The sequence below is a fragment of the Protopterus annectens genome, chromosome 2.part1 (assembly GCF_019279795.1).
Source record: "Protopterus annectens isolate FY-2018-M chromosome 2.part1, PAN1.0, whole genome shotgun sequence".
Taxonomy (NCBI): domain Eukaryota; kingdom Metazoa; phylum Chordata; order Ceratodontiformes; family Protopteridae; genus Protopterus; species Protopterus annectens.
This window is the reverse complement of record NC_056729.1, coordinates 49,965,180-49,980,570: the sequence shown is the minus strand read 5'-3', so window position 1 is coordinate 49,980,570 and position 15,391 is coordinate 49,965,180. Positions and strand designations below refer to the sequence as shown.

At 39.5% G+C, this 15,391-nt stretch overlaps 1 protein-coding gene across 1 annotated transcript in view; it reads left to right on the top strand.

The window, feature by feature from the left end:
• Window positions 1-1,643: 1,643 nt before the first annotated feature.
• The window catches only part of LOC122793961, a gene marked incomplete at its 3' end in the record, with an annotated part of 2,396,194 nt that continues 2,382,446 nt past the window's right edge, over window positions 1,644-15,391 (top strand). Inside the window, 1 exon segment of the mRNA XM_044062016.1 lies at window positions 1,644-2,001.

The window sequence follows — 15,391 nt, the reverse complement described above, 5'->3', positions numbered from 1 at the left end:
CTGGGATCTCTTCTGTGTCCCTGCTTGACAGAGGTACAGTAAACTAACCTTAAAAAGGCTACCTTCTGTGACCGAGTATACAGAGGCACAGTCAACTAATCTAAAACGGTGGCGAAAGCCAAACACACTCTGGCTAGGTTTACAAATGCCCTAGGGCAGATAGCCTAGTATCAACCTATAATTATTCAACCAAGCACTGAAGTCAACTATCATCATTGATCATACAAACTTTCCACTCTGCATATTTAACTCTCTACAATTTATTACTTCGCTCGCTCCTGTTTCTGTACCTATTCACTTCATTATCTGTTTGTCCTCAGCGCTGCTCTGGCGATGTTATTTAAAGTGAAACTGAAATCATACTCACCCCAGCATCCACTCTTTCACACTCCCTCCCTCTTCTCAACTAAATTTCTTTCTGTTCTCTCAACCATCCCCCACCCCATGTACCTACATACCTTATTCTACTGTCAGTGGTATTCCTCCCTACACATACCTATTCTGTATTGTTCTTAATATACAAAATGTTATATTGCCACTACGTACAGCATATTTAGATTTGTTATAATTTACTGTATACTCTTCATACCAATCAACCTCTTAGAGCAAGAAATATGGGCAAAGTCACAAATAAAAGTGGGACAAAGGCCCAAAAATAGAGACAATTTTCTGAAGTCTAAAACTCAGATGCCTATCATTATTTTCTAACTTCGGTCTTTAATGATTTACCACTAATTTGTCAGAAAAAAACACAACTTAATGAAAAAATACGCGACCAAATTCTGGATCTTCTGCGAAAATCTGTACAGTTTAGAGGTACGTTACACACGTAAATAAATAAATAAAATTCCTCACGTCTGCGTCACAGAATCTAAACTAAATGCCTGCATTTTGCTTGGACTGACCAAGATGAAAACCGGTAATGTTGACACATAACCTATTTGTATATAATTAACAGTGCTATTAATCTTCAGTATTCAATGACAATACACCATTCTTTTTGTATTTTGATGTGTTTAAAGGTCAAATTAAACTTTTCGCCGAATAAATAAAATAATATGCATTTATTCACGTGTGATTTACTGACGGTTGACACATGCATCTGTTTTTTTTTTTTCATTAACGTAGTACCCCCCTGTATATTTCACTATGAGACAGAGCCCAGTTTGCTAAACTAATATTTTTTCGGCTTTTCTCAGTAAGGGGTCACCACAGCGGATCACCTGTCCGCTCATGATTGGCAATGGAGTTTTGCGGAGTCGAGTTGCCAACCCGTCGCCCAACCTTCCACAAAAGGCACCCCGTTTGCTAAACTAATACACACACAAAAAGCCCGTTCAGTTAGTAAACCACGTACGCCTGGAGCTTTCCTCATCCCGCTGTCAATCTAAATTGGCTCTCCTTTCGCTAAATGTTCACTGTAAATGGCACTGCTGTCGTAAATAAATAGTGTCGGATTGTATCAGTTCAGAACGCTAATACTCTACAGTTAATGGAGGTCGCACTATACATCATTCTATGCAAAAACTAACAAAATTGCTGCAGGACAGATATACTGAAATGTTAAAAGGTGTCCAACAGCATATATATATGTGTGTGTGTGTGTGTGTACATATATATAGAGATAGAGAGTAATAAACAGTCATAGTCTAACAGAACATGTCGCATACAAAACTGAAATAACGTATACAACAACTTGACCTTCTACAGCAAACCTAAAAGCCTATCTCCGTTTTCTCTATGGTTATACAAACCCTTTCTTACAGCTCCCCATAGTGGTAATTCTAGAGCTTACTGTTTTCCCGGTAGCATGCGGCCAAACCACTGACAAACCAGCTTTGAGCCTTCCTCCGTCGTAGTCTAGCGTCTAAGAAATTGTTGGTGTTTGCTCGGAGTTTTTCGTAACAAATTCCCGGAAACAGAGTAACTGAAGGTAAAGGGACTTTATGTTGGTCGCTGAATAACTGCAGAAAAGCATAAAATATTTAGCTACTTCTCAAGGTAAGAAAGTCTGAAGTTGTGTGACCGTAGCTTGTCGTTTTTGCTATATATGTTACCGCAGTTGGATGTTTTTGATTTTGCATATACTTTGCTCTGTTGTGTTGTTGGGATTTTAACTGTACTGTGCACGTGCGGCATTTTTATTTTTTAAGAAATCAAGGATTGTTTTTAAAAATGGGTTTCAAACGTTGAGCCAAAATATTAGTGACTGGCAAGTGAGATCTAAGCCCTCGTGCCGGTAGCAGACACAGTCTGTTGCAGTATTAAGGCCATTTGCTTTCATTTTGTAGTATTTTTGTGTAGTGGTCCCCGGAAACTGTAGTTAGGACTGGAAATAGCTGTTTGGTTGTTGTAATAGTTGATGCGTTGTGGATTAGCATCTGTGGCCGATGGATTGGCCATTTGGTTTGTAAATGCATTGGATTCACGTTAACTGGGCCTACAGGAGGGAGAAAGCCTCTTAAAGGGTGGTTTATGTTGTGGCGCTTTTGCTTTTCCATTATTCAAGAGTTTTCGCTAATCGTTATTCCTTGATCTTGCTTTCCAAGACTAATAGTTTTTTAGCCTATGTTTCTTTTTCTCTCTGTCGATAGTAGAAAGAGGCCTAGGTTGGGTTAGATCACATAATTGCATTTACTGTAAAGCGTATACTTTTATGATCGTTGTTACTAGGTAGATAAGGTATTGATAGCAATGGGATTAACTTGGACAAGACTGAAACTAACGGTCTTTAAGAACTGATGTGTGGAATGATATTGTCTTATTTCCTTGAAATTTCTGTGTATCCTTGTTTACGTAGGCCTTGTCCTATTATTTGGTAATTGTGAGTCTCTAATTTATTGCCGTTGTCTGTTATGTTTTTGAAAAGCATTCCAGGTAATAATGTCTTCATTATGTGTCCCTGTATATGTGCTTGCGTTCAAAATTATACTTATTCAGTAAATTGTAATGTGTGTTGTAGTTGCTTTAAGTTGTATCTGCAAAATTGTGTTGACACTTAAGATTCTATACGAGTGTTCTACAAAAGGTGGATAGTACTATTAAGGATTGTGCCTGTGTCCTAGGCAATATTGATCTAATAAAATTGTATTAAAATTACACTGTAGTAGTATTTTTTTTTTTTATTTTAATCACTTTACATTTTGTGCTGGCTTATTGTATGTTGTTAGCACACCAATTGGACAGGTGAACACCTTGGTTACAGTCATGACATCTTACAGGGCTCTGTCCTAGGCCATTACTTGTCTAGATTGTATCTTTCTGACCTTACTTTTTCGTCTGAGATGTTCTACAGTCTATATGCTGACGACCTGAAATTGGGTAAACTGATTACAAGTGTTGTAGATAAAGTATGTCTGCAAAATAACTTGACTAAATTGACCATTTGGGCACAGGAGAAATACTATGTTGATAAATACACCAGAAACTAAGCATATGAGGTTTGCGAGACATATAAACTGAAAGTTGAATATTTTTAATACAGCACACAGTGGTTGAAACTGTAGATTCAGCTATGAGTTTTTCTAATCTTATCAACCGTTTGGCTAATGATAGAACTATAGGTTGTATAAAAAGATCTATAAAGTCTAGGAAATCAAGCATAATGACGTCATTGTTCGTTAGTTACATTAGACCCAAACTTGAGTATGGAATAATAATATGGAAACCTAATAGGAAAACGAGCATGAATAAACTGGAAAGAGTATAGCGGAAATATACCAAGGGCATCTATGGATGTCAAAATCTAAGTTATTGTGAAAGACTAAAATATCTGAACGTGTACAGTGTTTTCTTACAGATATTTAAGAGATGGTCTTGGGTATATAGGGCATTTAGGGACAGCCACCTCTGGGAATGTTTGGGGTTATCAAAAAGTACTAGAGAATCGTCAGATAACCTATGTAGAATCTGTAGGAATGAGAAGTGCACTAATTGGTTCTCTGACAGAGTAGCTGATGTTTGGAACAGACTACCAAATTAAATTAAAGCAAGTACTAGTTTAGATATTTTTTAAGAACAGTCTGGACATTTATTATGGGTACAAGTGTTTTGGTATATTGGCAAACTGGAAGGGCATTAATGCCTGTGCTTGAAACATTTGTATGTGGCTTAAGTCATTTTGAGTGCTCGCTCTTTTTGTTTCTCTTTGTGCATTATAGTAGCAAAAGTTTTTGGTAGTTCAATTTTTCTGCTTGCTTTTGTTGTATAGATGCAAATAAACAATCTTACCTGGTATTATTTGGTTGCATAATGCTTTGTGTATTTAGTGAGAAAGGGAACAAATGTTAATCGCATAATGAAGTCACTCTGTGCCCTTTTAGTTTAGTTGCAATGCACGGGGAAGATTAACGCATTTAGAAACATGTAATTCTTCTCATGGTTGGAGTAGTGACCTTTTAATGCTTGTGATGCAGCTTTTATCTGTAGCACCCATAAAGATCATATTCAGCAGAAAAAAATTATACTCCTTAATAGTGAACCTGCAAACTATTCTAAAAACTTAACTAGTAATTTGTTCTGTCGCCATGTTAATTCCAAATGGCTTTCTTTTACATTTTGAATTTTTTCTAAAATGATTATTTTGTTGCTAAATCCGTGATGGGGAACTGTATAGTGCCCATGAAACGGTGGCAGATTGCATGCAGTTGAGCCATAGCAAAGGGCAAGTGATCCCAGTGATGATTTAAAAAAAAAAAAAATCTGTGGGGGATATTACAGGGGGATTCTGTGTCACCACTGTTTTGTCTTCCCTTAATATATTAAGCTGTTTACCTAACAGATTAAGCTGTTATTGCAGTCTGGCTTTCAGAAACCAACTTTGTTTATAAATCTTACTTTTTGTGGATGAATGTATACTTTCATCAGAGGAGGAGTTGGAAGCATATCTGCAAATGGTTAAAACATTTCCAGCTATATTTATTTATCTGAGCTTGATGTGTAAAAAGCAACATTTTAAAGCAGGAACACTGCAGAACAAAGAAAATATTCTGGGGCAGAAATGTGATTTTAATAAAAAAGGAACTTGAGTAAGAGGGAGTGTGTAAATATTCTGGAGTAGAGGAAAGATCAACAATAAAACGTGAACAAATGACAACACTCAGTAAAGAATACTTCAGAAAACTAATTTTCTGACATCTAGTAATACATTCCAGGCTATAAACCAGTTTACTTTTGTTCTGCCTTACAGTTTTGGGGTGATTGCCCCCAAAAAGCATTGAGTTGGGCAGGTAAACAAGAAAAATGCTTCATGCTTATCAAATGATATACAGTCATACTATGCAATAATTTTTATATAATCCTCACCCTGAAGAAGATATGGGGTACCTCAAAATTGATTACATGTATAGATCTGCAGTCGTGGAACTGCATACATATCTGTTGATGTCACCAGATCCAAGCATAGTGAAAGTTTTAAAGCTTGAAGAGAAGTCTAAGATGACATTTGTATAGTTTTGCAGAAACATTTGTGTCCAGCAGGAATAGAAATCCAAACCAGGAGACAGAAATCTGACAACAACTGAATGTGCTAAAAAAAATAGAGTGGCAAGTACAGAGATTTCCTGGTGCAGGAATTGTTAAGGAGAGGTGAGCTGAAATGACAAATTGTTGATTACTTACAAAGCCCATTGAACATGTGAGAGAGAGAACTCTATAAAGGCTGTTGAGAGAACTGTAGACGATTGTACTTCATGTTGTTGCCATGTGTGGTGCATTCATGGTAGATGGCCTATATACTGAAAGGCAAAGTGATGTGTCGAGACTGTTGCATTGGGAATTGTGCAAAAGGTACAATGTAGTTGAGAAGCATTGGAAATCTAAACCACCATGCATTTATAGGGAGCTACGAAGGTTTATATTACATGGAGTCACCCATTACCAACAGTTCAAAAAATAAATGTGAGAGAATCAGTCCAAGGAGGAAAAAGATGATGGAAGTAGCCTTGATCATCGAAATTGCTACACCGTGATTACAGTGTCTTGGCATAAAATGTCAGGATTTCCAGGCAGAAGCGAGAACAGTCTAAAAGAAAGATACTCTTTGACAGTTTCAGTAGTAGTAGAAGCAATGGATCTAATTTAAAATATAATTTAATATTTTTAATTAAATATACCATTGCATGTAATTCTGTATGCATTACAGGAAGTGGCAATTCCGGGGAAATTGTGGGTGCTGATGAACACTCTGGATAACATTGAAGACTGGACAGTACTAATTGCATGACCTGTAATCTTACCCTGACTTGGGAATTCTCCCTTCTGCCATGGTGTTAAACACAGAAGACATGGGGAAATTACAGTGCCTCCATGTGCAGTACGGAGTGAGCTAAAGGGTGTTGTACATGCACAGCACTGTAGTACAGAAGGACTATTTAATGAAGGAAGGTTTGCTTTAAGAGTTTGTGTTAATCTACTATGTTCTTCCTCTTAAATTGCAAGTCTCATTTACCTCCATTACACTTGAGTACATACAGTAAAAACTATTAAGCAGTTTGTTTAAAAAATATACAGTTGAAAATAACACATTGTCTCAAAGTAGAAAATTAGTGACAAAGTTGTGTTTTATGCCCCCCCCCCCCCAAGTAAAGCAAAAAAAAAAGTATGGTTGCTTTCAGAGAACAAGTTTTCTTAGGAATAACTTTTGTGTTGTACTGTTTTGTGTGCACACATCCATTACTACTTATGCTAGGTTTCAGTTCTGCAGCTACACTTCACTGTTGAATGCTGTCCACTTCATTGTCACCAGTAAAAGTACCAACCATCGAAGTCCTAGTGGAAATGTGCAAATACCTCAATGAAAAAAATTGTGGGGATGTTTGACCAGTATTGGGTCCAATTTAAGTGAGTGTCAGGGTTAACTGTTCTGTCTCCCCTTCTATATATATATATATATGTGTGTGTGTGTGTATGTGTGTGTGTGTGTGTATATGTATATGTGTGTGTGTATGTGTGTGTGTGTGTGTGTGTGTGTGTGTGTGTGTATATATATATATATATATATATATATATATATATATATATATGTGTGTGTGTGTATCACATTCATCAGAGTATATATGGGCTTGGAATTTGTACTATTGCACAACTTTGTCTGAATTGCATTAGGTAAGTGTTGAGGCTGAAGTAAATTTTAAAATGCTCACTATAGTAAATAATAATGTGCTTGCCACTGTTTTTGCAGCCTTTTTCTAGAACTTTGCAGGTAAGGTAGAATATTTTATCTGCTTACCGAATTTTCTATTTATATTTAACTGCAGTACTGTGCAAACCCTTAAGAGTTTGTAAGAGAACAGCAATTATACCATTTAGAAATTGGCAAGCTTGTTTCTGTGTGTTGCCATGATAACATCTTAGTGTGTGTATTGTATATGTAAATAGCACCTGCACAGCAGATGAAATAACCAAGCAGCAGTACTTGGGAGTATTTTGTAAGTCTGTTGAAATGTAACTTGGTAACTTTGTCTAGCCGCCTTACACAGAGAATGAGCTTTATGGATTTTTTTTTCTCTTTGAAAGATGTGTGTCCGGCAAAAGAATGACTTTGGTATTGCACAGATAACTATTTGATTTTAAAAAATTCTACTGTTGCACCAGGAATATCGAAAGAAAAATCTAGTTTGTAGTGGGAAGTATCATGTTAGTCAGCAATTTCTTGTTTTTATTCTAACAGTAAAATGCATTCCAGTTTCTAGGCATGCAAAAAATTTGCAGTTTGTAGCCATGTTGTTTTGACTCGCTATAAAGGCTGTAAGGGTCATTCATTGTTGCATCATGGTAGCCCCCAACATTTATATGTTTTGTGTTCTAAAAGTGCTCATTGCTGTGATGTTGAGTTTTCATGCTATTTTTGAAAAAAAAATCATGGTGAACTTTTTTATTTAAAATGTTTTGACATTCATTTTGAAATTTCCAAGAAATCTTCTTGGGATAAATTACTTGGCACATGTACATTTTGCTCCTAACTTTGCAAGTAGAGGAGCAGCAATAACTCGAATTGTAGTGAAACTCATTTTACCCGTGTTTGGCATACCACAGTTTAATGGAATTTTTGTACAAAAAAATGTACTCTCTTAAGCATGAATTCAAAACAAAGTTTAGCAGATGTTGCTGTTTTATCAATTTCAAATTGCCATTCTAGACTGAATTTGATCCTGTGTGTAAAAATGTTGGTGTCTCTAGTTCTCGTAAAATGTATGTGACAAGAAATTTGGATGGTCAGCCTTGGAACATTGCATGAGTTATCGGCTCTTATGCAAAGCCGTTGATATCAAGACAAGTGTATATATGCAGTTTTTGTTGTAACATATAAAATGACGACCAATATCTCTTCTGAGAAGAGTTGGTACATGATCTGTTATCCTGAAAAAAAAAGTTGAATTTATTTTGCAAATTAAATTGTGTGTGTGTGTGTGGGGGGGGGTGGACAGTGTCCAGACAGTTGTATAGGACTACTGTTAATACTTAGCAGTGTTAACATCCTTTCTAAAAAAAACATTTTAAATACAGTAATGTATTTCTTAAATGAGTACACTACTGCAGAAAATGTTTTAAGTGGTTGGTGTCAAATTCTAAATGTCGAGAAGGGTGCATTTACAAATCTAGTGATGGAAAACTTGTTTAGGTGATATCTTGGCCATGTGTCGCAGTCCTCACCCTGAACACTTCCATTAGGAGGACGGTAAAGAAGCTATGTAATGAAGCTTTCTGGACTGAATGTGACGTGTGCACCATACAGTGGATATAAAAAGCTTACACACCACTTTTAAAATGCCAAGTTTTTGTGATATAAAAAGAGACCACGATAAATCATTTGAAACCCCCCCCCCCTTTAATGTGACCTGTACAATTCAATTGAAAACTAAACAAATCTGTCGGGGGGGTATAAAAAATGTACAGTATGCTGGCTGCATAAGTGTGCACACCTTTAAACTAATACTTTGAAGCACCTTTTGATTTTAATTACAGCATTCAGTCTTCTTGGGTAAGAGTCTATCAGCATGGCACATCTTGACTTGGCAATATTTGCCCACTCTTCCTTGCAAAAGCACTCCAAATCTGTTAGATTGCGAGGGCATCACTTGTGCACAGCCCTCTTCAGGTCACCCCACAGATTTTCTATTGGCTTTAGGTCTTTGCTCTGGCTGGGCCATTCCAAAATTTAAATTTTCTTCTGGTGAAGCCATTCATTTGTTGTTTTGGATGTAGGCTTGGGGTCATTGTCATTTTGAAAGTTGAAATTCCTCTTTATCTTCAGCTTTCTAGCAGATGCCTGAAGGTTTTGGGCAGGAAGTGACTGGTATTTGGAACTGTTCACAATTCCCTCCACCTTGACTAAAGACCCAGTTCCAGCTGAAGAAAAGGAACCCCAAAGCATGATACTGCCACCACCATACTTCACCGTGGGGATGGTGTTCTTTTGGTGATGTGGTGTTTTTGCACCAAATGTACCTTTTGGAATTGTGGCCAAAAAAGTTAAACTGTGGCCTCATCAGACATAACACATTTCCCCCCATGCTTTTGGGAGACTTTATGTATTGTTTTGGAAATTTTAGCCGGCCTGGATGTTTTTTGTGTGTAAGAAGAGACTTCCATCTTGCAACCCTACCCCATAGTCCAGACATATGGAGAATACGGGAGATTGTTGTCGCATGTGTTACACAACCAGTACTTCCCAGAAATTTCTGCAGCTCTTTCAGTGTTACTGTAGGTCTCTTGGCAGTCTCCCCGACCAGTTTTCGTCTTTTTTTGTTTCATCAGTTTTTTGGAAGGACGTCCAGTTCTTTGCAATGTTACTGTTGTCCCATGTAGGTTCATAGGTAGGTACTAGGCTATTTGCCCAAGGGCACTTATAAGCCTAGCCAGTGTGCCAGCTTTCATGGCCCCATTGATTAACTGATCCTCTGTCAAGCAGAGCCAATGAAGTGATCCCAATGGTGTATTTTCTGTTGCCCATCCACTCGTCAAGGTTTCTCTTGAGTGTTAGTGAGGGGCTCTGCCTGGTTTAATTTGGAATTTTGTTCCAAAGCATGGGGAGTCTCTGTGACAGGAGTCTATCTCTCCAGCATGTTCTATTTATTGTTGTGGCAAGGTTTAGCTCACTAGAGCACGTGGCTCGCAGTGACTTGGATTTCTTTAGGTGGAGCATGTCCCATCAATTCTGAGTTGGGCATGGCTTTGTAAGTCAGGCAGAGATCACCTCTGAGTAAGCGATATGTCACTGAGTACAGCCGGAGTTTTTTTCAGTCGGGCTGCATATGACATATGTTTGAGACCAGTAATCCTCTTGGTGAGGTACTTTTTGTGGTCTTTCCAGCTGTTGGAAGTGTCCTGTGAGGTACATCCCAAATGGGGCACTGTACTCTTATGATGAGTAGAGGGGCACTATAACCTCTTTATTTCTAGATGCTAACCCTTTAGTAAGTAGATGGGCCACATAGAAGGATTTCCTAACTACGTTGGCAACATGATTGTCAAAGGAGAGAGTACTATCTACCTGGGTCCTCAGATCTCTTATTACCTCTTCTGTATTAAGGGGGCTTCCACCTGGGTCCCCAGATCTCTTATTACTTCCTCTGTATTAAGGGGGCTGCCACCTATGTGGTAATTCGTGGGTGTTATGTTTTTCCCAAATGGGATGACTATGCATTTTTTGGCATTTAGCTTGAGGCCATGACTTTTTGACACCAGGTGTCTGTCTCAGTAAGGCCCTTTTGGAGGATGTCTGTGTCAGCCGGAGAGTCAGTTATGGCTACCAGTTTGCAGTCACCGGCGAAATTGGTTAGCCATAGTCCTCCTGTGTTTGCTTGTACTTCTAAGAAGTATATGCCGAACAGTAGGGGCTCCAGGACTGAGCCTTGCGGGGGACCCCATTTGTGACTAGTTTAGAGTAGGACCTGGAGCCCGCTATTCTTACCGTGCGAGTTCTTTCTCCAAGCCAGTTGGCAACACATCTCATGATGTGGGGGTTTTTGTTCAGGCTGGTGAGTTTTTCTGTAATACCCGAGTAGGGAATGGCGTCAAAAGCCTTGGCGAGGTCAAGGTAGGCTGTGTGAACCACCTTTCCCTTGTATATGGCCTTGGTGACTGTCTCGAAGAAGTCAACCAGGTTTAGTAGGCATGATCTGCCCTTAAAGCCGAACTGGGTCGGGTCAAGTGTTTGGAAGTTACCAACGTCTTTGTTAATGAGTTCCATGATGATGCGCTCCATAGCCTTGCAGACCAGGCTAGGCAGGCTTATGGGGCGATGGTTACCAGGGTCTGTTGTGGCCCTTCCTTTGTGAAGAGGAATAACCTTTGCTGTGCACCATTCTATGGGCACGTAGCCTGTGGAGAGGCTGAGGTTGAACAGCGTATTTAGGTGGGGGGGTTAGTTCGTTCTGTGGTTTGTGCAAGACTCAGCCTGGGACACCACCTGGTCCCATTAATGCTGTGTTTTTGGCTTTTGAAAGGGCTGTTTTCACCTGTGCGTCTGTGATTTTTGGGACACTACACTTTTCCGGTATTATTGTGGGCCCTTTTGGAGGTGGGGGGGTGAAGTTTACACTGTGTGCCAGGATGTTGGCAAGATCAGTAGGTTCAGTATATTTTGTGCTATTTTGCACTAGTTCAGTGCATATCTGCGAGTTGTCACTTAAGAAGGCTTTGTGGTTATCTTTTGAATCCTTGGCTATTTTTCTTTTGAAGTTGGCCTTGGATGGTTTCCTGAGGGATCTCAGTTTCTTACTGATACTGATCGGGGATGTCTTTCCTTCTTGGGATTTGCTTTTTTTCTGAACTAGTTTCCTCCATGTATTGTATAGCCTGTTTATTGCAGGGGTCCACCAAACTGGTTTCCTTCTCTGAGGAGTGAGTCTTGGTTTTGCTAGGGATGGCACGATCCATGCGCCCTTGTTGGTGCTCATAGAGTGCATTTGTAAAGGTTTCTGCATCTTGGGCAGTGTTATCCTGTAGCGTGGAGGCTGTGAAACTTACCACCTCTGTCTTAAGTAAGGTGAAGTTTGCTTTAGAAAAGTTTTTTTTACTGTGGTTTCCTTAGTTGGGGGTGGTGGACATCCAGATTGATTAGTTTATGGTCCAGTCTAACCAGTGACAGGTTGGTGATGACCAGGTCCAGTATGTTTTTGCTTCTGGAAGGGGAGTTTACCAGCTGATCCAGGGAGTTTGAGTTGATGAATTCCAGGAAGCACTGGGCCTTGGAATTTGTACTAGAGTAGTTTTCCCAGTGAATGGTATGGTAATTGAAATCGCCCAATATCAGGGTGTTTGGTTGGACCTTCATGTTTTCCATTGTCTCCAGAAAGGTGGAATGGTGGTCCTGGGTCATGGAGGGTGATCTGTAGCAGGCTATAATTTGCATTGCAGATTTGCCCGATGTTAGTTGCACATGGATGATCTCAGAGGTATCATGCTGCGTCACTAACCTGGAGGTGTAGGTATCCTTGATGAATATGGTTACACCCCCTCCTTTTGCGTTTCGGTCCGTGTTCTGTGGCCGAAATGCGTGGTATGAGTTGTAGCCCGGTAATGCTGGGGTGCTCTCTGGAGCCTTGAACCAGGTTTCAGTTACTGCACAGATGTCAACGTTCTCCATACTGAGGAGTGCTTCGAGCATGTGCATTTTGAGATTTAAACTTCTGGCGTTAGTAGCATAACCCTCAGTTTTTTTGTTAATTGTGCTGTTTACAGAGGTGGGTTTGACTTTTGAGCCTTGCCTAGAAAGGCACTATGGGAGCAACAAGAGCCTTGGTCAGTATTCGAAAGCCTAGGGGTGATGGGTGCAAGCTGTCTGTTGCGAAGCAACGTGGCTTGTTGAGCATGTAGTCCCAGGCTGACAGACACTGGATCCCCTTTGAAATGACACCAGAAGCTTAGCCAGTTGTTGAAATTATCACTTTTTCTTTATACTGAGGTATCATTCTTGGTGAGGGCAGGATGCTACTCTGGGTCAGGGTCATACCAGCCTGGGCTACATGATCAGAGAGCTCTTCCATGTCTCTCTTCATGTAGTCCAGGGAGGTACGTTTCTGGTTATTCACACCAACATGAACAATGACAGTCATATTTGTACTTGTTCTGGAGTGACCTGAGTGCTTGTGTTATGTGGCGGATTCTGACTCCTGACAGGCAGCTAACAGTAATCTTCTGCTTGTCCAGCCTAGTGAGTGGGACATCAGTGTGCCTGACTCTGTCACCTATTACTAGTGTGTTAGGTATGTTTATTTTATTTTACATTTGTTGACCGGGATAGTCCGACTGGATGCATGTCCATTTTCAGCGGAGGTCCGGGGAGAAAAGCTCCGAGAATAAGCAGATACAGCATTACATAATACCAGCATTACATATAACAAACAGACTATTTACAGAGATTACATAAGTAAGCAAGTTAAACAAGTTCCACAGGTTAGAGTTAATCCTGAGTGCAAGTCAGGATTAAATTAAATTACACAGTAAACTGGTTAACAGATTTTTACACATTCTAGAGAGAGTTAGCCAGGCTTGATACATTGACATAGCCAGTTAAGTGACAAATGTTGTTTGAGTCTAGTTTTAAATTGACCTAAGGTGGAAAGTAAGGTAATATCAGCTGGAAGAGAGTTCCAGGATCTACTTAGTGTCACCGGCTGTGTTATTAATTTTGCTAGTCTGAATTAGTAGTTTGTTAGAGGATCGAAGCGGTCTAGGATTATTATAGGGGGTGATCTTTTAAGTGCAGGAGTATTGTCCGGATTATAGAGGATTTTATAGGCTGTAATCAGTTGGTTATACTGGATTAGGCTGGGTAGTTCAAGCCACCCAAGCTGATTTAGATTGATGCAATGATGTGTCCTAAAAGGCAGCCCAGTGGCAAACCTGGCGATGTGGTTGTAGCAAATTGAGAGTTTAAGGACAGTCTCTTGTTTAATTTCGAGAGTAGAGGGGATGCATACAGAAGGGTTGAAAGATGGTGAGAGCGAGCTATGGCACTTTTAACTGGAGGGGTTTGGAAGGCTTTTATTCTGTAAAGTGACCCTAGTTTTGTATTGATTTTGATAGTTTGGTTAACATGTAGGTCAGATTTTAGATCTATGACATCACGTAATAATTTTGTAGAGGGGTCGGGGAGATTATTGTGCCATCATTTGAATTTATGGTAAAGGTGAAAGCGGTAGACCTACGTGTTGGTGAAAATAACATTTTAGTTTTTTGGGGATTTAGGATCAGACGTTCAGAAAGCCAGTTTTCTGTTGTATTAAAGGAGGTCTGGGTAGCTGACCATAACTCTACTGGAGATATGGCTGAGCAAGTCAGAGTAGAGTCATCAGCATAATGGATACAGCTGACTTTTGGGATGACAGTATAAAGGTCATTAATGAAGATGGAGAACAGCAAGGGCCCTAGTATAGACCCTTGTGGTACTCCAGGGTGTTAGGTAGAAGGTTAGCGAGTTTGTTCTGCCAGAGGACAACCTGCTGTCGACCATTCAGGTAGGATTGAAACCATTGAAGGGCTCTAGTATCTAGACAGAATGTTTGCAGGGTGTGGATTAAAAGTCGATCAACCATATCGAATGCCTTGGAAAGATCCAAGAAGAGGGCTGTGGATATATAATTATTGTTGCGATTATGGTGTTGGTAAAGGCAAGGAGGGCTGAAGTAGTGCTGTGATGAGGACGGAAGCCATGCTGAGTGTCTGCCATAAGGTGATTCTGGCTTAGGTGGTGCATGAGTTGTCTATGAATACATTTTTCCATAATCTTTGCAAGTGGAGAGAGTCTAGCTATTTGCCTAGAATTGGAGAATTCAGTAGAGCTGCCTCTCTTGTGAAATGGAATTACATAGGATATTTTCCAGATTGTGGGAATTTTAGCTTCTGCTATGGTTTGATTAGTATTGAGACGGGGTAAGCAATAACAGCTGATTTTTGTAGGTACTCGGCAGGGAGTTGATCAGCCGAAAGTGTAGTGGGTTTTAATTTTTTGATCAAGGTACGGATAAGTGAAGTGGTGACTGGTTGGAAGCTGAATGTGAGTAGGTTTTTATGGGTGCTACTTTCAGGACCAGGGGAGCTAGGAGGTAGTTGGCTAGCTAGGGCTTGAATTGTCTCAGTAAAGAATCTGTTAAAACTGTCAAACATCTTCAGGAGTTTTATCAGTAGTAGTAGCAGGGATTGGGGTTGAAGTTTGTCCAGAATGTAGTAGATTATTTAAACCTGCCCAAAACTTCTGAGGGTTATTTTGATTTACTGTCTGTAAATTACAGTAGTATTGTTTTTTTGTCTTGTAAAATTGATTTTTTTTGGTTTAGTTCCTGGATTGCCTGTATTTAATGTGATCTTGAGGGTCTTTAGAAGAATGCCATAAAGCCCATGCTTTGTTTCTAAGGGTAATTTTGAGTTTAGACTCTAGAAAGCCATG